Below are 24,233 nucleotides of genomic sequence, written 5' to 3'. Positions count from 1 at the left end.
TAAAAAACAAATGCCAAATGTCTTCTTTGATATAAGGAGAGTAACTAAGAACAGAGTAGGGTCGAAGAGCATGAGAAGAAGATTAACATTAAACAGGGATGAGAGGTGGAAGGGAAAGGGAGAGAGAAGGGAAAATGCATGGAAATGGAAGGAGACCCTCAGAGTTATACAAAAGTACATACAAGAGGAAGTGAGGGGAAGGGGAAAAATAATACAAGGGGGACAAACGAATGTCAGTAGAGGGGGCAGAGTGAGAAGAGGGGAGGGGAGGGGAGGGGAGGGGAGGGGGGATAGTAGAGGATAGGAAAGGCAGCAGAATACAACAGACACTAGTATGGCAATATGTAAATTAATGGATGTGCAACTGATGTGATTCTGCAATCTGTATATGGGGTAAAAATGGGAGCTCATAACCCACTTGAATCAAATTGTGAAATATGATATATCAAGAACTATGTAATGTTTTGAACAGCCAACAATAAAAAATTAAAAAAAAAAAAAAAAACGTGGATGTGTAACCGATGTGATTCTGCAATCTGTATACGGGGTAAAAATGGGAGTTCATAACCCACTTGAATCAAATGTACGAAATATGATATGTCAAGAGCTTTGTAATGTTTTGAACAACCAATAAAAAAAAAAAGAAAATATAGCTGACACTGGGTGTAGTGGCTTATTCATGCAATCTCAGCTATTTGGGAGGCTAAAACAGGAGGATGAAAAGCTGGAGGTTAGCCTCAACAACTCAGCAAGATCCTATCTCAAAATTAAAAAAAAAAAAAAAAGGACTAGCATGTATGAGGCTCTGGGTGCAATCCCCAGCACTTGGGAAAAAAAAAAATGAGTGGTAGAGCACTTGACTAGCATGTTGCAGGCCCTGGATGGAATCCCCAGTATTTGCGGAGCACGCGTGTGTGCGCGCACACACACACACACACACACACACAAAAGAAATAGAAAAAAGGAAGGAAGGAAGGAAAATACAGCAGAGAACATGTCAAATACAGACCATTCTCTTTAAAGAGAACTCAATATGGTGCTAGGCATGGTGGGACACACCTGTAATCTCAGAGACTTGGAAGGCTGAGGGAGTGCAAGTCATGGCAACTTACTAAGGCCCTAAACAACTTAGGGAGACCCTATCCCCAAAAATAAAAAGGGCTGCGAATGTAGATCAGTGATAAAGTACCCCTGGGTTCAATCTCCAAAATCCCACCCAAAAGAGATCACAATATAGTTGTCCTTAATAGAATATCAGTGGCCACAACACCATCGTAATCAGAGCCATTGAAAGACTTTAGTCCCTTTTTCGAATAGGAAATTTAACTGAATTAACAATAGGAATAACAATGACAATAAATTCAGAAGGAATAACATGGAATAATAAATTAAATATTGTTTATACTAATTTTTTCATACATTTTAGAAGAAAGCACAAAAATGACAGCAAGGAAATAAATTAAACATATGAGAGTAGAACAAGGCACCCTGAAAATCACTAAAGGAAAATGGGGACCATGACAGGCCACAGGAAATGTTCAATGCATATTTTCTTCATTCTAAGGCAAACACGGTTAATTTAATATATCCTGATATTCACACTTAAAGCCCTAATACCACTGAGGGCTAAATTATTTACAGAACATGAAAGCTCAACAAAAATTTCTTCAGCTAGAGTACAAAGGTTTAAGAATAGCATCTTCCATAGTTTAGGATACTGCAGGCCAGCTCTAACAGGTACTCAATGAAAAGCAAGAAGAAAGATAAATGTCTGAGCTAAGGATATGACAAACATAAAAATACTGTGGCACACAGGAAAACATAATATTATAATAAAAATATGAGCTGCTATGCAGTTGTTACACCTCTGGTATTCTGTTCCTGGAGCTCTAAAATGCTTTAGAGTACTTTAGCCTCATCTCTTTCACAAACTTTCATTTCAAAAATAACTGGAAAACTCTCTTCTCTGAACATATCTCTGCTAGTATGAAGAATGTTAATAACAGTATATAATATTCCCTGGGCATAGTGGCATATGCTTGGAATTAGCTTCTCAGGAGGCTAAGGCAGGAGAAATGAAAATTCAAGGCTAGCCTGGGCAACTTAGCAAGACACTGTCTCAAAATTAAATAAACAAATAAAGGGTTAGAGAGAGGGCTCAATGGGAAAGTACCCCTGGGTTCAGTCCCCATGTACTTAGAAAAAAATTCAATTAATTGCTCAATTTGGAGGAATTGATCTACTCACAATGCAAAGGGTACCAATAATATAATAGCCCGAGGTTAATAAGCCTTAGAACAAAGCCCATCCACAAAGATTACCTATCTGGAACCAAGGACTGAATGGTAATATTCCAACAAAAGGAACCACCCATGCCATGGCCATGTGTGCCATAGTCCTATCTGGATAATGTAACAAAAAGAGAATAGACTTCAAATACTGAGGTATCTGGGGGGCCTGAATTCTAGCCCTTTCAACATGCCAATTAGGCAAGTTATTTAAGTTTTCTGAGTTAATTAACGGCTGGGCACGGTAGCACATACCTGTAATCCTAGCAGTTTGGGAGGTGGAGGAAGGAGAATCGCAAGTTCAAAGTTAGCCTCAGCAATTGAGCAAAGCGCTAAGAAACTCAGTGAGACCCTGTCTCTAATAAAATACAAAATAGGGCTGAGGATGTGGCTCAGTGGTCGAGTGTCCCCGAATTCAATCCCTGGTGCCTCCGCAAAAAAAATTTTTTTCTGAGTTTTAATTTCCTCATTTGTAAAATGAGGCTGTTGTGAGAAATAAATTATCTATGAAAGTGTATAATAGTACCTGGATCACAGTAGGTTTCAAGAGATGTTAGCCAAATGTGAATTTTACTAAAACCTGATAACTCTTGTTATATATGCTCAGTAGCATAGATTATATTTTTTTCTCATTTCCCTACCAGAAACAATGAGAATTCCACTGTAGTATTGGGCAGGGGGCAGTCAGGGCAGGGAGTATAGTATTTATCACCTGTGTTAGCTTTGAAATGCAAGATCAAAAGGAAAATGTGACTTGTTAAAAATAAAGATATGCCACACAAAAATTTGTGCAAGAATGTTTACAGTAGCATTATTCATCATAGCCAAAAGGCAAAAACAATTGCCTATCAAGCAATGACTAGATTTTTAAAATGTGTACATCCACATTTGTTATTTGACTGTAAAAAGTAATGAAGTATTGATACATACTAAACATAGATGAACTTAGAAACATTATTCTAAGTGCAAGACTATATACTGTATGCTTCCATTAATATGAAATGTTATTGGGGGAGCATTGTGGCATACACCTATAATTCCAGCAGCTCAAGAGGCTGAGGCAGAAGGATAGCAAGCAAATTCAAGGCCAGCTTTAGTAAGGACCTAAGCAACTTAGTAAGACTTTTTTTTTTTTTTTTTGGTACTGGGTATTGATTTCAGGGGCACTCAGCCACATTCCCAGCTCTATTTGTATTTTATTTAGAGACAGGGTCTTACTGAGTTGCAGCACCTTGCCGTTGCTGAGGCTGGCTTTGAAATCGTGATTCTCCTGCCTCAGCTCCCTGAGCAGCTGAAGACCCTGTCTTAAAATAAAAAATAAAAATGGCTGGTGATGTAGCTTAGTAGTTAAGCACCCTGGGTTTGATCCTCAGATATGTGTGTGTGTGTATGGTTGGGGCTATAGCTCAGTGGCAGAGCACTTGCCTAGCATGTGTGAGGCACTGGGTTCGATCCTCAGCATCACATAAAAATAAACTAATAAAGGCATTCTGTCCATTTACAACTACAAAAAAATTTTATCGGGCTGGGGATGTGGCTCAAGTGGTAGCGCGCTCGCCTAGCATGCGTGCGGCCCGGGTTTGATCCTCAGCACCACATACAAACAAAGATGTTGTGTCCGCTGAAAACTAAAAAAATAAATATTAAAAAAATAATTCTCTCTCTCTTTTTAAAAAAAAAATTATAGCAATATTACTGAGTATGAAGTGATGTTTCATTGTGGTGTGAGGTTCCTTTTTGAAGTGAAAGAATGTTTTAAAACTATGGAGGTTGGGCATGGTGGCACATGCCTGAATACCCAGTAACTCAGGAGGGTGAGGCAGAGGATGGCAAGTTTGAGGCCAGCCTGGGCAACTTAGCTAGGTCCTAAGCAACTTAGTGAGACCCTGTCTCTAAATAAAAAAGAAAATAATAAGGGCTGGGAATGTGGCTCAGTGGTTAAGCACCCTTGGGGGTTAAATCCCAAGTATCAAAAAAATAAAATAAAATAAAAAAGCACACCTCAGGCTGAGGAATGTGGTTTAATGGCAGAATATGTGCCTAGCATGTGCAAAGCCCTGGGTTCCATTCCCAGCACATTAAAAAAAAAAAAAAAGGAAAAGCCCACCTCAAATGGTTAAACATAGAATTAACACATGACCTAGAAATCCCAATCCTAGGTATATATCCAAGAGAACTGAAAACAAATAGCCATACAAAAATTTATACAGGAATGTTCACAGTAGTGTTATTTATAATAGCCCCAAAGTAGAAATAACTCAAATGCCCATTAACTTATGAATGGATAAATATAATGTGGTATAGTTGCATAATGGAATATTATTTACATAAAAAGGAATGACCTACTGGTTTATACTACAATATGGATAACTGGAAACATTCTAAGTGCAAGAAGTCAGTCACAAAAGACAATGTGTTAAAAAATAAGTAAAAAATAAATACATAAGTGATTTGTTTATTTTTAAGATGATTAAAGCAATGTATTATATGATTTCTTATATAAAATTTCAAGAACAGGAAAACCTATAGAGACAGAAAGTAAATTAGTGGTTGCTTAAGGCTAAAAGAGGAGATGGGGATGATCGGTGGACAGGTGGTAATATCTTAAAAGTATGTGTTTCTCAAATATATGAAAAAATGTTCAACATCATTAGCAATTAGGGAAATGAAAAATCAAAACTACACTGATGTTTCGTCTCACACCAGTCAGAATATGACGAATAATAAATGTTGGAGAGGATGTGGGGAAAAAGGAACACTTTTACACTGTTAGTGGGATTGTAAATTATTGAAATTAGTATAGAAGTTCCTCAAAATACTAGGTATGAAACAACGATATGACTCAGCTATACCACTCCTTGGTAATCATCCTAAAGAATTAAAGTCAGCATACCATAGCAATGCATGCATACCCATGTTTATAGCAGCACAATTCACAATAGCCAAACTATGGAACCAGCCTAGATATCCATCAGCAGATGAATGGATAAATAAAATGCAGTATATATACACAATGGAGTTTTATTCAGCCACAAAGAAAAATGAAATTATCATTCACAGGAAAATGGATGGAACTTGAGACCATTATGTTAAGAGAAATAAGCCAAACTCAGAAGGTCAAGAGACATGTTTTCTCTCACATGTGGAAGCTAGAGAGGAAAAAGGGAAAGAAAGGTGGGGGGTGAACAAATGAAAAGGAAAGAGAAACCAGTAGAATGGAGGAAGGCGATCAGAAGGTAGGAGAAGGGAAATAGAAGAGTGCTGGGGAGGAATACTGGTCAGATTATACTGTGATACTGTGTGCACGTACTAATGTGCAACAACAAACCCCACCATATGTACAACTATAACACACCAATAAAAAATGTAGAGGAAAAAAAAATATGTGCTTCTTTTTTTGAGTGATGGAAGTGTTCTAAAATGAGATAGTGATGAGGGTTGCACAAACTTTGCGACTACTAAAAACAGCTAACTGCATACTTTTTTATAGTATGTGAATTATATATCAATTATTAAGAAAAGCCCCAAATCTTTTTTCCTTTTCTCTACCTCAAAAAATCACAACTTACATATAAAAAGAAAATTCACTTCTTATCCTTTCCTCCTGTCTGTATCCTCCTACCTTGAACGGGAGGAGTATGTGGCTTCGGTTCCTTAAAAAACAAAGCATCCTGAGGGCCAGCTCTTCATCTCATTCATCTATTAATCCTCCTAGGTCTCCCAGGAGTGATGAATTTAGCAGATACTAATAATGATTACTGAACTGTTTCTTAATGAATAACAACATGACTACCTTGCATACATTATAATATTTTATTCCTATCAAAATGCTCTTGTTCATACTTTTAAATTGCTTCAGAACTATCCTGTGAGGAATCCATAAAGCTATTATTATCCCCACTAAACAAGGGCTAACTGAAGCACAACATTACATGATACTGAGGAAGAAGCATTGGACTGGGATCTGGGGTCTTGTGCTCCAAGCCAGCCTCTGCTTTTAACTGGCTGTATGACCCTTAGGGAGGCATTTCATTCTCTGTCTCTTTTTCCATCTGTAAAATGCAAAGCTGACTCAGATATGAGCTACAAAACTCCTTCCAATAACCCTCTCCTATGATTCTAAGGAGATATTACTATTTAGTAGCAAATAGAAGAGAGAATTTAAATCATCTGTATTCTTTTCCTCTGGACATGTTGCCTCCAGCCAGGGTGACAACTAGACTCCCTTTCGACATTCTCAATTATGCAAAAGACATGCTCAAGTTTTCTTTAACTCTATTTGTGGTGGTTTTCCTACTGGAGCAATCCTATAGAAAAAAAATGCAACAAAGCTGTATTTTCAATTCATAAAGGTCACTAGAAGTAGCATAATAAGAATTGAGTTGTGGAATATAACAGATCTAAGGTTCAAATTCCAGCTCTGCCACTATTTTCTGTGTGACTTAACATTTCTTTTTTTTAATATTTATTTTTTAGTTGGACACAATACCTTTATTTTGTTTATTTATTTTTATGTGGTGCTGAGGATCGAACCCAGGGCCTCACACGTGCTAGGCGAGCGCTCTACCGCTGAACCACAACCCCAGCCCTATGACTTAACATTTCTAAACCTCAGTTTCCTAAATTAATAATACCCACCTATGCAGGGTATTAAGAAATGGAAGAGCACATGTGTAAAATGCCTGATACCAAGGCTGGTAAATGATACTTATTGAACATTCTAAATGTTTTACAAGTGCTATCTATCTCACAGATTCCTTATAACAGCCCTATGAGACAGGTGCTATTATTATCCTTACTTTACAGATGCAAGATCTCAAGCACAAAGTTAACTTACCAAAGTTACATAGTTATTAAACAGAGTCAATCTAGATATTCTGACCCCAGAGTCCAGGCCATTGACAACCAAAAAATAATTATTATTACTATCTCTACTTGAACTACATCCAAGTCAAAATTGCCCTGGCTGAGGATTTAGCTTAGTGGTAGAACACCTGCTGAGCATGTGCAAAGCCCTGGGTTCATTCCCAGCACCAAAACCCAAACAAACAAACAAACAAACAAAACAAAACCCTCACTCTGCTGGTCTCAAACACAACTTTAGATTGCCACTTCAGGGTCATGGACTAAGCTAGCACAAGGAGAGTTCCTAGAAAAGATGTGGCTTGTAGGAAGTCTCATCAGTGAAGCACCTTTGGAAATGTTCCTTACCACATTTGAGGCTCCTGACTCAAATGATCCCACTTGGGGTTGACTGAAGCTTTCTCTATGGAAGTCAATCCTAAGAAATTCTTTACTTTCTTGGGAGATTAAATGAGAACTCACTTTGATGCCTCCTCTACCTGAATGGACTTTATAGTCCCATTTGAGCTTTGTGAACATTTTTTTTAGTATGTTTTCAGAACTTTGCTTTTCAGTGATCATAGTTTACCTGCCTTCTCCTAGGCCCACAATTATCATAAGATAGAAGGGAACAGAAAGAGAAAAAGAAACATATTTTGATAATGCTGTCCTCTCTCCACATTTAATGAAGAGCATCTAGTCTTGGATTTTACCTTTAATTTGCATCTTTCCAAATCCTGCCCCAATCAAAGTACTACCTCTTAGAGGCTGAAGTTTCACCCTCTAACTCTACTTAGCAGAAAGATCAAACAAAAATAAGCCAATCAATTTGGAAATGCTTCCTTTCTAACTCAGTTACATCTGTGCTACATCCAGATGTGTGACTCAAGAGGGAACCAGTAAGACAGCAGCCCCCAAACACTCAGGCCTCAACTGAAAAAGGTGCCCCAAAAGGGCTACCTGGCTCAAATTCTGAGAAAGGTTCCCTAAAGATTCAGAAATAAGCAGTTTTATTTTTCCTGAAAATAGAAAATGGGTTCATAAAAAAAGACAAAACCTTACAAAGGTTCTGCCCTTCAAAGCCCTGGATAGCTCCCTGGGCAAGGTCTTATCCTGCTTCCCCCCACAACCCCATTCCCAAGAAAATGGGGTTAATACCTCCCCAGATGGCTACAGGGAGGATTAAGGTTCATTATTCTTGGCATCCAGTTCTGGCACAGCTCTAGTGTTTCTGACCTTGTTTGTGTAAAAGAAGATATTAAATATAAAAATGTAAACAGTGACCCCTGAATCTGGCTCTGTGAAAGTGGCTGAGAATTTGCTTTGCACTGGGCCTGAAGCTGCCTCCTATATTCTGACCTGTTGGCTACTTCCTCCCCTTATTCAGGCTTCAAGTTTTTAGTATTAGTCACTATTGTCACAAAGCCCTTTGAAGAGTCTGCTGCTATTACTAATAGTACAAAGAATGAGACCCAGAACTCTGAGGGGTTCACTCAGGCCCAAATTCACCCTGAGGAAGCCAATAAAGTGGTACTCCTTTACCCACAAGCCCTGGCTCTTGAGGGCAATCAGTGAGGTCCAGTAAAAAGCACATATTATATCATTCAGTCCTCATAAGCTCACTATAACATAGGTACCATCATAAGCCTCACTTTACAAATGAGAAAACTAGCTTAAAGATGACCTGTGACTTAGCCTAGGTCACCAAGCTAACAAGGAACAAACATGGGTGCAAATAGTATCCCTATCATCACTAGCTATGTAACCTCCAGCATATTTCTTTACTTTCTATAGTCTTAGTTTCTTCATTTGGAGATAATGATTATTTCTACCTTACAGAAGATTTCTGAGGTTTAAGTGAGATATTGTAAAAAAGTGTCTAGCAAGTGCCCAGTATATAGCAGATAATGAATACATGTCAGTTTTTATAATAAAAAAGATAGGGAGTGGGGCTGGGGTTGTGGCTTAGTGGTAAAGCGCTCATCTAGCATGTGCGAGGCGCTGGGTTTGATCCTCACCACCACATAAAAATAATAAAATAAAGGCATTGTGTCCAACTACAACTAAAAAAATTTAAAAAAAAAAAGACAGGGAGTTTGATATCATTTTCATAGAATCACACTATTTAAAATACTGAAAGATCACTTAGTTCAATTATCTAACTGAGTATGGACCCTTCTATCACAGCTGTGAAAAATGCAGCAAAGAATCTGCTTGAAAACATCCAATGATGGGTGACTCACTCCCTCAGAAGGTAGTCCATCTTGTTTTTAGAAAGCCAAATTCTTCGCTAGGTGACTCGCTTAGGTATTTTCAATGATAACTATACTACTGAATATGAAGTGGTATCTTATTGCTGTATGAAGTTTCTTTTTGAGGTGACTGAAATGTGTTAAAACTATGGTGGCCAGGCATGGTGGTGCATGCTTGTAATCCCAGCTAATCCAGAGACTGAAGCACCAGGATCACAAATTCAAGGTTAGCATAGGGAACTTAGTGAAACCCATATCAAAATAAAAGGGCTTGGAATATAATCAGAGGCAGAGGGCTTGCCTAGTATGTACAAGGCCCAGGATTTGAGCCCCAGAACCATAAGAAAAAAAGTAAGTCAAATTTTCTATCAAATCAAAGACTACCCTCTTGGACTTTCTCTTCTTTAATCCTAGTGCTGCCATCTAGAATCATATAGAGAAAGCCCAGTTCCCTCTCTCCATGACAATTCTTCAGGCATTTTCAGGCTGGTATCATGTTTCCCAGACTCTCTCAACCTTGGTCTTTTCAGCCCCTTATCACATGTCATAGTCCCAAGAGGCAACTCAATATCACAAAGCAGACAGACCTGGGTTTGAATTCCAATCCTTCCTCTTACTAGCTGTGGGATTTTAAGCAAGTTTCTTAACTTCTCTGAATCTGTTTCTTCCTATGTATAATGGAGAAAATTATTCTGATTTCATAATACAATCATGACTGTTAAATAAAGTAAGAACACTACCTAGTACCAAGCCCAACATACACCAAACCCTCAATAAATGTCAGTCACTTTTTAAGACGTATGCCAACTGGCAAATATCTCTCAAAGTAAATTAGCCAGAATTAACTATAACATGGGACTGGTTTCTAATGGCAACTTTCAGGACCTGGGTTTTTGAAGACATGAAAAAAAAGAAGAAAGCATGATCCAAGCATTCTATGGCTCCAGCAACCTTAAATGGCAGCCCAAAGATGTAGCGAAGAATCTAGAAAGATGAGAATGAAAGAAGAAAGGAGGGCTGGAGATGTGGCTCAAGTGGTAGCGCGCTCACCTGGCATGCAGGCAGCCCGGGTTCGATCCTCAGCACCACATACAAACAAAGATGTTGTGTCTGCCGAAAACTAAAAAATAAATAAAAATTCTCTCTCTCTTAAAAAAAAAAAAAGAAGAAGAAGAAGAAGAAAGGAAACAGGACAGATTTTCTGCTGTTATTGTTTTTGTTTTTGCACTGGGGAATGAACCCAGAGACACTATACCACTGAGCTATATCCCTGATCCTTCCTATTTATTTATTTATTTTTTATTTTGAGACAAGGTCTTTCTAAGTTGCTGAGGCTAGTCTTGAACTTTCAATCTTCTGCCTCAGCCTCCTCAGTTGCTGGGATTACAGATATTCTCCACTGCACCCTGTAATTGTTAAACCAGAAAAAGCAAGTATTACTATCTTACATGCTGTCTATGACTTTGTCTAAGACCCAGAACTGCATGTGTGGGCCATATGCCCTAATTTAAAAGGAGAGAAGAAAAATAAAAGTTAAGTAAGAATGAGGCACAGTCTGAGTCTTCCTCAGAAGTTGGCTCCTCAAGATCCACAGATATTTGCAAATGGGCTTTAATATCTTCAGTTGTGTTCTTCTACATCCTGAAGTCCAGGTGTGTGAAAACACTGTACAGAGGATGCTTGATGAATGACTCAATACTGAATTCCTTCCAGCTAGAAAAACTGCCACCTGTGTGACAATTCAAAACTGGCAAATAATAGTTAACACTATCATCATAAGCATTACACATATTCTCTCTCCCTAAGTGACCACCAGGAAAGAAGTTCCAGGCAGAAATATGCATTGTTGCTAAATTATTCTGCAGAGTTGATTCAAAAGCACTGCCTCTACAAGTTGAGATGTGACTTGAGCATAAGTGTATTCCCCAATAGGTCAAAAGGAAAAGGATCCCAGACTTCAAAACAGTGTGGTCACAAACTGACAGAAAAGGTTTTTTTCTAGGCCTGCAAATGAAATACGACAATCTACAACAAAGAAATCAATTGTTAGTCTCAGCCCTGTTATTCCTTGGTCTGTTTTAGAGGATCTGGGTATTACACTCAACAGTAAAAATTCAATTCTAGCTGGGCGAGGTGGAGCATGCCTGTAATCCCAGTGGCTGGGTGGAGGGGGGGGTGGCTGAGGCAGGAGGATCATGAGTTCAAAGTCAGTTTCAGAAACAGCGATGTGCTAAGCAACTCAGTGAGACCCTGTCTCTAAATAAAATACAAAATAGGTCTGGGGATGTGACTCAGTGGCTGAATGCCCCTGAGTTCAATCCCCAGTACACCCCCCAAAAAAGATTCAATTCTATCCCTCAAAAGATACAAGAATTACACAGAAGAAAAGTCAGAACTCAAACCAGAAATAGCCTTAAGTAGTTCCTTCACCATGGTGAGCAGAAACTAACCACCCAAGGTTCTAAAGTACAAAAAAACTTAATGCAGACCACTGGGCATACCTGTGCCTTAGGTGGGGATTTCATAACCCCTTTGAATCAGAAGATGTCCTCAAAATAGTTTTCCCCTAGAACTGTTTCAGGCTTATTTTAAAAAGGAACACTCAGCTGCCACTTTGCCCTGATTATCCATCCCATCCTTGGAAAAAGTGGGGACTGAATCAGGTTCCTAAACTCTCAAACTTGAGAAGAAAACTTTAAAGCCGCTTTATCACTATCTCAGGAAGTTAAAGAAAATCCGAAAAAAACTTTAGGGAAAACAGTCATATTAGGCTATCAAACATAAGTCATAAGCTCCCATACTTCTTCTTTAGAAACCCTGGCAGGGGAGAGTAAGCCAGAGGGCACCAAGCAAATACAATCCGCCTGGCAAGGGGGTGTCCCACTGCAGTATTCAGAAAGAATGGATCCTGCTGGTTCGAAGTCTCTTCTATCTCCTCACTTCCTATTTACCCTTTGAAATGGGTACTGAATGGCCCATACCCAAGTAGAGATCCTTTGTACCGGGCGACTGGTGGAAACACCTTGACAAAGTTCAGTTTGGAGTCAGGACGGGCCACTGAAGTCATCTGCGGCTGCCAGAAGCCTACACACACACACACACACACACACACACACACACACGAGGGAGAGGGGGAGATGGGGAGAGGGCGAGAGGGGGAGAGAGGGAGGGGGGAGGAGGGGGAGAGAGGGGGGGGGAGAGAGAGAGAGAGAGAGAGAGAGAGAGAGAGAGAGAGAGAGAGAGAAACACGAACAAGAGAGCAGGTCAGGTCATTGCTCTCCTGTGACTTCCACCTGCCCCCTTCTTCCTGAGACCGGTGCCAGATCAGATGTCAAAAACTCCGCAAAAAAAGTCCCGTGATGGGACGACTTCCACCTCTCCCCCCAGCAGAGCCTCCCGGGACACCCACAGCCTTCTCCCGTCTAGCACTCCGTCTCCACTCCACCCCCGGCCCATTCTGCCCGCCGCCCCAACGAGGCCTGTCCCCTCTCGGGACATCCTGGGGCTCAGAGGCGGGAGGGCTCAGGCCCCCAGGCCGGCAGGGTTGGAGCCAGCCCAGAGCCGGCGGCCCGTGCTCTGGGGCTGCGGGAGCCGGTGCCCGCCTCGGCGCCCGCGGAGGGCTGGGGGCGGCGGCGACTCGTACCTGTCAGGTCTCTTCCTCGGACCAGCAGCGGCGCAACTTCAGGAGCCCATGTCCGTCCGGGGGACCCGGCCCCTCTCCCGGGAGTTGGGGCGCGGATCCCGGGAAGGGGGCTGGGGGGCCCGGGCAGCTCTAGCCTCTTCCCATGCTCCCCGCCCGGCGCCTGGCCGGGGCCGGACAGCGCCTCCGCCCGCCCCTGCGCACCGCCTCACACCCGCGCTCACACACACTCACACTCCCTCGCGCGCTCTCACACACGCACTCCCCTCCCTCCTCCTGCTCTGTTTATCTCCTCCAGCTGTCTGGGGACCCAGGAGAAGCCCAGCACTGCGCCTGCGCCACGCAGTCTACGCGCCCGCCCAGCGCCTCGCAGCCGGTGGCTACGCTACGGAAAGGGCGCCCGACAGTTTCCAGAATGGCCAGCTGGGGCCCCAGCTCCCCCCCGCGCCCGGTCAACGTCTGCTGCCGGCGGCGCCTACTAACCTGCTAGTGGGGGAGCCCCGCTCCGCCGCGGCCAATCCTCTTTGCTGCTCACGGGACCGGCAGCCAGTGGGCGGGCGGGAAAGCGGGTTAAGCCCTGGGGCATCCTGGGAGTCGTAGTTTTTCGCCGCCAAGGAGCCCAGGCTGAGCGGGCTAGCCCCGCCCGGTTGCCATTAGTTACCTGGACGCACCTCCCTTCCCACCACAATGAAAAATGCTTCTTCACGCTGCTTTCGGGACCCTCCCACACACACTCGCCCATTACCCCCAAGGAACAACACACCCGTTAAGAGCTCTTCAAGACTTCTGAGCCCCTGAATTGCTGGACCCCTCCTGCTAGGGCCCAGCCCCCCCCCCCCCAAGCCAAGCCTCAGGCTACTACTTCCCTCTGAGGGGAGAGAGGTGGGCTGCCGAAATAACACATTCTTCACTCATGTTTCCCTAGTCTGAAGGAAGAGGATAAAAGGGAATTGCTCCTGCACTCAGTAGCCTTAAGGGGAGTCAGCCACACAAACTCTGGGAACCCTAAGACTGATGGGAGAGACAAGGTGCAGCTGATACTAGTGGAGTCACTGCTGTTCCCATCTCGGAAGAGGCAGTTCCAGTCTTATGCAGACCCACTCTCTAAGGAAGTTACCAAGGTGACTTGGGAGGCACTAAGCCTAACTTTTTTAGTGGTACTGGGGATTGGATACAGAAGCACTTGCCCACTAAGCTACATTTCCAACCATTTTCATTTTTTAGAGACAAGGTCTCACTAAGTCACTGAGAATCTCACTAAATTGCAGAGGCTAGTCTTAAATTGTCATCCTCTTGTCTCAGCTTCCCCAGTAGCTGAGATTATAAGCATGTGCCATGGGGCTGGCTACACCTAACTTCTTAAGGCAGAGACCACAGAGCCTCAAGTCAGAAAAGGAAGACATTGTCAACTTCTGAGAAGGATAACTTGTCACTTACCCATAGGATAGTACTTTTCAGATAAAAAAAAAATTGCTTGTATTTTCACTGTATTATGTGTGTATACTTCTTAAGTTACTGCTAATTGTGTTTTGCAGAGAGGAAGCTTGAAGCATAAAGAGGTTAAAGGCAATTTGCCTAAGGTCAGCTAACCTGTAAGGAAGCAAGCTGAGATTCCAATCCATATCGACTTAACTCCAGAGTCTGAGCAATGCTCAGGATAGAACCCAGGGCCACACATGCTAGGAAAGCACTCTACCACTGAACTATGCCCACTAGCCTCTAAGAATCTGAATATTTAAACATTTCCTGTCCCTGCTGTGAAGACTAGGCAGCACCTATACTCGGGATGGACTGGATATACATATCAGCACTCACAGTGTTTGTACCATGTTTATGACTCTGTGAATTGCTTTTTTCCCAATTCTGCTTTTATGTATAATAGTCTGTGAGCTCCCAAAGGGTGATTCCTCCCCATTTGGAAGAATAAAAACCTACCCTTGCAAATTCAGCTTATAAAGCTTTTCATGCCTTTCTCCTAAAAATGTTTTGGTCATTCCTCCTGACCTTTCCCTGACAGCTGTTCCACTGACTATGAAAGAATCATAGACTTTGGAATTAGAAGAAAACTTTATCATCTATCAGCTGCAATTACAATTGATTATTTTCTATGAGAGGTACTCACTTGTGCACTCATCCCCCAGTCATGTCCTCTATGAATGTCTACACGTATGTGTACACATATACATTCACACATACTAATTCATTTGACCTTCACAACCACTTTATGAGTTAAGTATTATTCTTATTCCCATTTTACACAGAAGAAACAAGAGACTCAAAAGGTGGTTAGGGGCTGGGGATATATCTCAGTAGTTATACAGCTGAGGCTGTCCTTAAACTTGCAATCCTCTTGCCTGCCTAGTTGCTGGGATTACAGGTATATGTCACCACACCTGACAAATTTCTGTTTTTATAAACTATTCAATCTATAGTATATTTTATTATAGAAGACTGAATAGACTAAGACATTGAGACACTGACAAACTTTTTATAAAAATTAACTCAAAATGGATCATAGGGGACTGGAGTTGTGGCTCAGTGGTACAGCACTTGCCTAGCACATGTGAGGCACTGGGTTCAATCCTTAGCACCACATAAAAATAAAAAAATATTTTAAAAATAGATCATAGACCTAAATGTGACATGTCAAATTATAAAATTTCTAGAAGATTTTATAGGAGAAAACGTAGGTGACCTTGAGTTAATGTGTTTTTAGATCCATGAAAATAAAATGGAAGGGTATGGGGGAGGAAGGAATAAAGAGAGGATGTTTAATGGGTACAAAGGTACAAATGGATAAGAGGAATTAGAAACATAGAATGATTATGGTTGACAATAATGAATTTATATTTTAAAATAGGAAATAGGATTTTTAACGTACCTAACAAAAAGAAATAATATATGTCTGAGGTTTTTTTTAATATGCCTATTGTACATTTTATACGTGTATTTAAAAGCCAAACTGTACAATATATACAATTACTGTGTCAATTTAAAATACACATTAATTTAAAATTGAAAAAAATTTATGAAAAAGCAAACAATTTAACACACACATAAAAGTAAAAAATCATAAGTTGGACTTCATTAAAATTAAAAACTTCTCTGCAAAAGATTTGGTTAAAAGAATGAAGACCAACCACATACTGGAAAAAAAATTTATAAAATGCTTATCAGGTAATCTACTTGTAACCAAGATGTTCTTCAAAAGGTGAATGGAGGGCTGGGGTTGTGGCTCAGTGGTAGAGCGCTCACCTAGCACGTGCAAGGCCCTGGGTTCGATCCTCAGCAAAACATAGCAATAAATAAATAAAATAAAGATATTGTGTCCAACTACAACTAAAAAAAAATATTTTTTTAAAAGGTGAATGGATTAAACAAACTAATACAACTTTCAATGGAATATTATTCATGATAAAATGAGCTACCAATCCACAAAAAATATGGAGGATACTTAACTGCACACTGCATTGTGAAAGAAGCCAGTCTGAAAAAGCTATAATAGTATGATTCTAACTATATGACTTTTGGAAAACACAAAATTATAAAGATAGTAAAAAGATCAGTGGTTGTCAGGAGTTTTGGGGAAAGAGGGAGGAGGCAATAAGAAGGATTTTTAGGCAGTAAAACCATATTATATGATATTGTAACTACTTTGTAACTACTCCATGCTCTTAATCATTGCACTAGGCCACCTTACAAATAATTCCAGGCCTTGTCCATTTGAAAGAGTGAAGAGAGGTGATAAGATTTGGGGGCACTGACTCTGACAGCTATATGACATTATGCATTTGTCAAAACTAAATTGATGCTGGGCACAGTAGCACAATCCTGAAATTCCAGTGATTCTGTAGGCTGATGCAGGAGTTTCACAAGTTCAAGGCCAGCCTGGGCAATTTAGGCCCTGTCTCAAAATAAAAAATAAGGGTTGGAGATGTAGCTCAGTGGTAAAGTACACCAGTACCAAACAGATCAATAAAAAAACCATGTTGCTACAAAACCTAGTGAACCATAACAACTATGGACTTTAGTTAATCATAATGTGCTAGTATTGGTTTGATTGTAACAAATACACCACACTAATGCAAGATATTAGTAATAGGGAAACAAGGTGGAGAGTAACTCAGTGGTAAAATGCTTGTCTAGCATGTAAGAGATCATAGTTTTGATCCCCAGTGTGGGTGTACAGAGGATCTCCCCCAGCCCCCACGGAAAACTATGAGGGAAGTGGAAATTGGGAATATGGGAATTTTGTATTCCCAGCTCAGCTTTTTTTTTTTTTTTTTTTTTTTAATTTTGAGACAGATCTCACTAAATTACTTAAGGCCTTGCTAAAGTTGCTGAGGCTGGCTTTGAACTTGTGATTCTCCTGCCTCAGCCTCCTGGGCCACTGGGATATAGGTATATGCCAGCATGCCCAGCTTCAGTTTTTTGTTTTTGTTTTTCTTTTTTCTTTATGACATTACCACTGAGCTATATCCCCAGCCATCATCATTATTATTATTATTATTATTTTAAAAATTTGAGACAGGTTCTTGCTAAATTGCCCAGACTGGCCTACAATTTTTGATCCTCCTGCCTCAGTCTACAGAGTTACTGAGATTATAGGTGTGCATCATTACACTCAGCGGTCTTTTGCTATTTTAATAAACAATGCTGCACTGGGATTGATTTCATGCAACTTTCCAAACAAGGCAACTTCTCATAAAAAAAAAAAAAAAAAAAACACATTAATTATTTACATAATGCATAGATAAATACCTTGCCCTTTGAAAATTGCATGTGATATCATGGTAATAGTTGGTTTCAGAAGTTCAGCTGATGGTCAGCAGCAAAAAAAAAGGCCTGGCAGAAGGGCAGCCTCTGGCTGACAGGCACTAATGAGGAGACTATCTTGGCTAAAAAATTTCCAAGGGATCAGTTTGGGTAGGAGAGGTGAGGCCTAATCGAAAGAATTGGAAAGCCCAGATGAGAAGTTGAGACTACATCCCCGTAGGCACTAGAGAGTCTCTGAAAATGCCTGGTCAGGGAAATGCATTCAATCCTCAGAGATTCACTGAATACCCACTCTGCATTGTGCACCAAACTTGGTAGATATCAGGCACTGTGCTAGGCAATCATAATATAGTGAGAAACGTATATACATCCATGGTCAAAGCAATAAATTTGTTGTGTTTCATAGAGGTTTATGTAGTTTGCCCACCCAAAAGAGCAATATACTCTGTTTGCGGGGAAGGGAGCCAGAGAGGGGTTCAAAGTGAGCCTAGAGTTCAACAGAAGTTTAGGCATGGCATGAAATCACAGACTTAAAACTTACATTCAAAAAGTAGCTACCAACAGGCATGGTAGTGCACACCTGTAATCCCAGAGACTTGGAAGGCTTAGGCAGGAGGATCATAAGTAGGAGGTCAGTCTCAGCAATTTAGCGAGGCCCTAAGCAACTTAGTGATACCCTGTCTCAGTGGTTAAATACCCCTAGGTTCAATCCCTAGTGCCCAAAAAAAAAAATAGACACTACCTTTAGGTGAAGAACAGTGGCTGTAGGAGAGGGGAAAGAAGGAGGTTTATCTGCTTTTTGTTTTGTACCTTTGGTACTTTGAAATTTAGCACATGCATCAGGATCTTTCCTAAAGTTTTGTTGTAAGATCTGTGTAACTACTCCATGCTCTCCATCATCGCACTAGGCCACCTTCCAAATAATTCCAGGCCTCATTCATTTGAAAGAGAGAAGAGAGGTGATAAGATTTGGGGGCACTGACTCTGATGGGTGAAGGAGACAAGCTCAAACAGAATCCCGAGTTTTGAACTTGGGCCTCTCGAGAAGGGTAATGCCAATGACCAATGGGTAATCCTGTGAAGGTCCATAGTTTGGGAAGGAAGAGAAAGAGTTTGTTTCTGGAACAGTAAAAGAGAAATCTGGTATAAACATTTAAACAAAGATACCTTGTAGACCAGTCCCCAAGACCCTGTCAGGGAATCTGCAAATTCAAAACAATGTCCACCAAAGAAAAAAATTAAAATAGCTGGGCACAGTGGTCAATGCCTATAATCCCATCAATTTGGGAGGCTGAGGCAGGAGGACCACAAATTTCAGGCAAGCCTGGGCAATTTAGCAAGACCCTGTCTCAAAATTAAAAAAAATAAAAGGTCTGGGGATATAGCTTAGTTGTAGCGTGCCCCTGCGTTCAATCCCCAGTACCACAAAAGAAAAACAAACAAAAAAACAAAAGCATCCAATATTCTTAATTAGTACTAAGTACATAAAGTAAAAAGTTACCTTTTGAGGGGCTGAGGTTGTGGCTCAGGGTAGAGCACTTGGCTAACATATGTGAGGCACTGGGTTCAATCCTCAGCACCACATGAAAATATATAAATAAAGGTGTTGTGTCCATCTACAACTAAAAAATAAAAAATTCTTTAAAAAGTTATCTTTTTTTTTGCTGTTATTCTTTCACAAGGGTACAGGGTTTTCCAGAGGCTTCAAGACATGTAATGACAAATTCATTCTGTTAACTAACTGCATATGTGCTTGCATATTCCTGTAATTTAATTTTTTTGTTGTTTTAATGTTATTTATTTATGAAAATGAATCCAGGGTCTCACACATGCAAGGCTACCACTAAGCTACATCCCCAGTCCCCTTAGTTTTAATTTCTAATATGGCAAAATACCAATAGATAAAACCTAAAAAAAAATGGGGGGGAGGAATTCTCAGTATTCTTTTAAAATTGAAGGGGGGTGCTAGGACCAAAAGTTTGAGATGCTCTGCTACTTAATATCTTTTAAATTCTTCAACAAGGCCTAATAGGAAGAAAATCATTTTATATCATGACCCTGTATCTGCATGTGCAGAAGTGTAATCAAATCAGACTTTCACGGGACAGTACTCTGGCTCACTATTTGGGTTGAACCAGATGTTTTCTGTTTCATCTTAAAAAATTAAAATGTTGGTAACAGTTCACTAAATCGATTTCATGATCCACTAACAGATAAAAATCTGCAACCTGCAAACTGCTGCTCTGAGGCCTAGCTGATGGGAAACATGGAAGGAAGCTAGGGCATTGGAAAGAGCCACCCTCAATAGAAAGTGGCATGTACTTAATATTAGTCAAGAAAGTGAATGGAGTGATCATAATAGTCCTTGAGCCTCTAGTTCTCCAAGTGTGAAACATTTTGCAGAAAGTAAAGGGGACTGAGCGCATCCTTATCATCTCTGGGTCCAGTGCCCAGCACTGACAAAAAAAAGGTTATTATAAGGATCAAGTAAGAAAATGTTGGTGAAGTGTTTCTATACCACAGAATGCTGCAGAGATAGGAAGGTTTGCTGTTAGAATAAACTGATGGAAAAGTATAAAGATCATTGGCCGCAGGCCTGGCCCACTCCGGTAATCCCAGTGGCTCCAGAGGCTGAGGCAAGAGAATCAAAGAGTTCAAAGCAGCCTCAGCAATTTAGCAAACCCCTAAGCAAGTCAGCATGACTCTGTCTCTAAATAAAATATAAAAAGGGCTAGGGATGTGCCTCAGTGGTTAAGCGTCTCTGGGTTCAATCCCTGGTACAAAAGGCAGGGTAGGGAGGGGTGGGGAGAGGTAGTGGTGGTGGGGGGTATCATTGGCTGCTGCGGTTTGAATGTGTCCCCTGAAGTTCACAGTTAGGAACTTAATTCCCAAATTCATACATTGATGATACTTAGAGGTGTGGGCGTGTGGGAGATGGTTAGGGTTAATGGGGTCATGAATGAGGACCTCTAGGATGGAATTAATGGCTTTATAAGGAAAAAAAGAGAGACCTGAGTTTACTTGCTGCCCCTTCTTATCATGTGATGACGTCCAACAAGTGATGACTTAGCAAAAAGACCCTCACCAGATATAGCCCCTCCGCCTCAGACTTCCAGCTTCTGGAACTATGACAAATTTCTTTTCTTTACAAATTACCCAGTCTCAGGTATTCTTCTATAATACAAAATAGACTAAGACACTGGCCTCATGAAAATTTAGGTTTAAGTCCAGGTCCCAGCTACATGATTTGTTAACTCCATGACTTGGGTATCACTAACAATAACTGCTCTATTGATTGCTTACTGTAAGCTTGATATGGAGCCAAGCTTTCATTTTATATACATGGAAACAGGCTCAGAGAGTTGACTTTACAAGGTTATTTAGTATAGCAGGCTTGAAATTTCTGTTAGCTTGTTTGCCTGTCTAGCATCTAATCCCTTTCTTCTTCTCCCTCTCCTTCTTCTTTTGGTGCTGGGGAATTAAACACAAGACCTTGAACATGCTAGGCAAGACTCTACCACTGATCTATACCCCTAGCCTGCTTTTCTTTGAAGAACACCTACATCCTTGGGGAAAATCACTCCTCCTAAGGCTCAGTGGTAGAGCATTTGCCTAGCAGGTATGAAGCCCTGGGTTTGATCCCCAACACTCCAAGAATCAGCTCTTCTACCCCTTCTATCCATGTGGTTTGAAAGAACCTGGCTCCACCATTTAGACTCAGGGCTGTATATATAACCAGGATGGCCAAGCAGCAGAGCTCTCCCTATTAGTTACAGTGATTGGTTGAGGAAGGGACATGTGACTCAGGTAAGACCTGAGAAGAACTCAGAACTCATGGTGCTGGGGATTGAACCCAGGGCCTTGTGCATGCAAAGCAAGCAGCACTCTACCAACTGAGTTATATCCCCAGCCACCCAGAAGGCACCTCTTATCTCTGGTAGTTGCTGAGGCTGTCACCCTGTATCTGCAGCAGCCACCTTGCCAATATTGGGTTCCAGGTAGAGCAGAGCTAAACTGTAAAGAGGTTGGGGAAGAGGGAGGAGAGAAGGAGACGTGGGGATGGGGTGGGTAGAGATAACCAGTGACATACTTTGAGGATGTTGGATCCAGCATAGACATCCATACATTTTTTAGTTACAAGAGCCAATACATTCACTTCTGTTGTTAAATCAATTAATTAACTTTGGTATTTAGCACTTATATAACACTTGCTGAGTGCCAGGAGCTCTTATAAGCACTTTACAAATACTGATTTATTCTTCATGATAATTCTAGGAAGGGAGGTAATGAAATTATTTTCATCTTAAAGAAGAGAAAAATAGGGAACTAGGCCTAGGGAAGTTAAATAACTGATCTGGCTCTTTCTTGGAAACTGGCCAGGACTTGATCTAGTTCTGGATTCCAAACACTTACTCCTTCACCAGTATTTCTCAAATTCTCCTCATTTACTATCCTCCTTTATCATTATTACCAAAGTAATACTTGAAATTATTACTATTATTATATAACTATTCATTTAATAATTTCCCTTATGTCTACCTTAAATCAATTTACTTCTTTATTTGTCCAGAGCTCCAATAATAATTGAAATCATGAGTGTAAAGTCATAGACATATTTTTCTATGAAAAAAAATTACATTAATGGTTAACATACAAAATGTTTATCTGTGTGGCACCTGAAATCCCTATGAGGACTCCTGTTGCCCTGCATCTCCTCCCACCTCAGTTCACGGATGCTTAGTTTCTTCATCTGTAAAATGGGGCTATTAATGTATTATCCTTCACGAGATTGTTGTTTGAAACAAATGAGGAAATAGCTGAGACCTCATTTTGTTGTTTGTAAAGCACTCTAGCTGTTAAGATGATAAAGTCTGGGCTGGGGGTGTAAAGCGCTTGCCTAGCATGCAAGAGGCCCTGGGTTTGATCCCTAATTCTGCAAATAATAATAAGAAGATCACAAACTCCTCAGGCTGTGAGCGTAGCTCAGTGATACAATGCTTGTGTGGGCCCTAGATTGCATCATGAACACACAAAGACCCACAAAAGAAAAACTTAAGGGAAAGAAAAGAATAAGGGCTCTGGTTTTCAACCCCTTAAGCCTCATCTTCTACCAGTTTCTTCTCTTGGCTACATGCCATCCTTGCTAGGCTCCTTTAGCCCTGCCTTCTCCCACAGAAGACTTCTGCCCAAGCACTCTCTCCCACTGACACCGTCTTCCCACTGTGGCAGATTGTGTTTTCCAAAAATGGTCATAGCAATATTTCTGCTCTTTTAGAACCTTGCCACTCCTGGACTGAAAGATGAAGTCTGTTTCCCTCTGCCTTGAAATTGAACAGGGGGCTTTGGACTGTTACCAATTAGAAGGTAGTAGAAGTAATGCCAAGGGCTGGGGCTATAGCTCAGTTGGTAGAGTGCTTGCCTTACATGCACAAAGCCATGGGTTCAATCCCCAGCACCACAAAAACAAACAAACAAACAAAAAGTAATGCTGAGTAACCTCTGAAGTTGGGTCATAGATAATAATGTTTCTACCTGGCCCTCTTTCTTGGATATTTTTTTTTTTTTTTTTGTACTGGGGATTGAACCCAGGGGCACTTAACCACTAAGCCACATCCCCAGCTCTTTTTTACATTTTATTTTGAGAGAAGGTCTCACTGAGTTGCTTAGGGCCTCACTAAGTTGGTGAGGCTGGCTTTGAACTCATGATCCTCCTGCCTCAACCTCTTGAGCCATTGGGATTACAGGCATGTTACACCACACCTGGCCTTTCTTGGGATGTTTATTCCTTAGCAACCCTACTAAGGAAGCCCAAACTTGATCACAGGGAGAGACCACTTGGAGAGACTCACGTGGAGGGGAGCTGAGGCTCCTGACAACATCTACCATCAACCACCAGATAAGTGATGAACAAACCTTTCAAGGACTCCAAGCCTTGACCTCTGAGTCTCCCAGCTGAGACCCCAGACACTAGCACAGAGACAAGCCATCCTGTAGAACCCTATCTGAATTCCTGACCTAGAAAACTTGTGATTAGAATGGTTGTTTTATGCCAATAAAATTTGGAGGAATTTGATATGTACACATATTAATACCTTTTATGGGGTGTAAGAGGGCTGACTAACTCCTACCTTCTCCATTTTTGGGGTGTGTGGTACTGGGGATTGAACCCATTTAGCCATATCCCCAGTCCCTCCTACCTATTCTTCAGCTTTTAATTAAAATTCTTCTTCAGAAATACTTTTCCTGCATCAAAAGATAGAGTCTGTTTCCCTTTGCCTTGAAATTGAGTGGGGGCTTTGGACTGTTTCACCAATTAGAATGTAGTAGAAGTAATGCCAAGTGACTTCGGAAGTTGGGTCATTTTCTGGCCATAATCTTTCATAGAACCCTCTACTTGTACTTTTTTTTGGGTACCAGGGATTGAACCCAGGGGCG

General features: G+C 40.9%; 1 protein-coding gene across 3 annotated transcripts in view; it reads right to left on the bottom strand.

The window, feature by feature from the left end:
• The window catches only part of Wdtc1 (WD and tetratricopeptide repeats 1), a 74,587-nt gene extending 61,252 nt beyond the window's left edge, over positions 1-13,335 (bottom strand). Inside the window, exons 1-2 of one of the 3 annotated variants that reach the window (XM_071617517.1) lie at positions 13,026-13,335; positions 12,364-12,466 (exon numbers count right to left, since the gene is read on the bottom strand). The gene's annotated coding sequence lies outside the window, so the exon portion shown is untranslated. The remainder of the gene's footprint in view (positions 1-12,363; positions 12,467-13,025) is intronic. The other 2 variants (XM_027936958.2, XM_027936957.2) reach the window with 2 other exon arrangements.
• Between the last annotated feature and the right edge of the window lie 10,898 nt (positions 13,336-24,233).

Source organism: Marmota flaviventris, chromosome 10, assembly GCF_047511675.1.
Source record: "Marmota flaviventris isolate mMarFla1 chromosome 10, mMarFla1.hap1, whole genome shotgun sequence".
Classification (NCBI taxonomy): Eukaryota; Metazoa; Chordata; class Mammalia; order Rodentia; family Sciuridae; genus Marmota; species Marmota flaviventris.
The sequence above is the reverse complement of the archived record's forward strand: the minus strand, read 5'-3'. Positions and strand labels throughout refer to the sequence as shown.